Here is a 287-nt window from a genome sequence, read left to right as displayed (position 1 = left end):
ACAAGCAGGCAGTCTCCAATTACTCTATTTTCAAAACCAGTATTTCACTTTCCAGAAAATTTATAAAATCATTTTATAAAATCACAATTTCTCTTAAAACATAGCAATTTACCATTTAAACCCATTTTCTATAAAATCACATAATTGTATAAAACTACTCTAGATAATTAAGATGATAATAAGTTTACTCACAGTTCTAGGAGTCGATGTACTCCTAATCCCAGTCTTCAAGTATAATCTCTGTACTTTTACCAGTGTAATTTACTCACCACCTATCCACAATGTAT

This window comes from Theobroma cacao, chromosome 8, assembly GCF_000208745.1.
Source record: "Theobroma cacao cultivar B97-61/B2 chromosome 8, Criollo_cocoa_genome_V2, whole genome shotgun sequence".
Taxonomy (NCBI): domain Eukaryota; kingdom Viridiplantae; phylum Streptophyta; class Magnoliopsida; order Malvales; family Malvaceae; genus Theobroma; species Theobroma cacao.
This window is presented reverse-complemented; position numbering follows the sequence as displayed.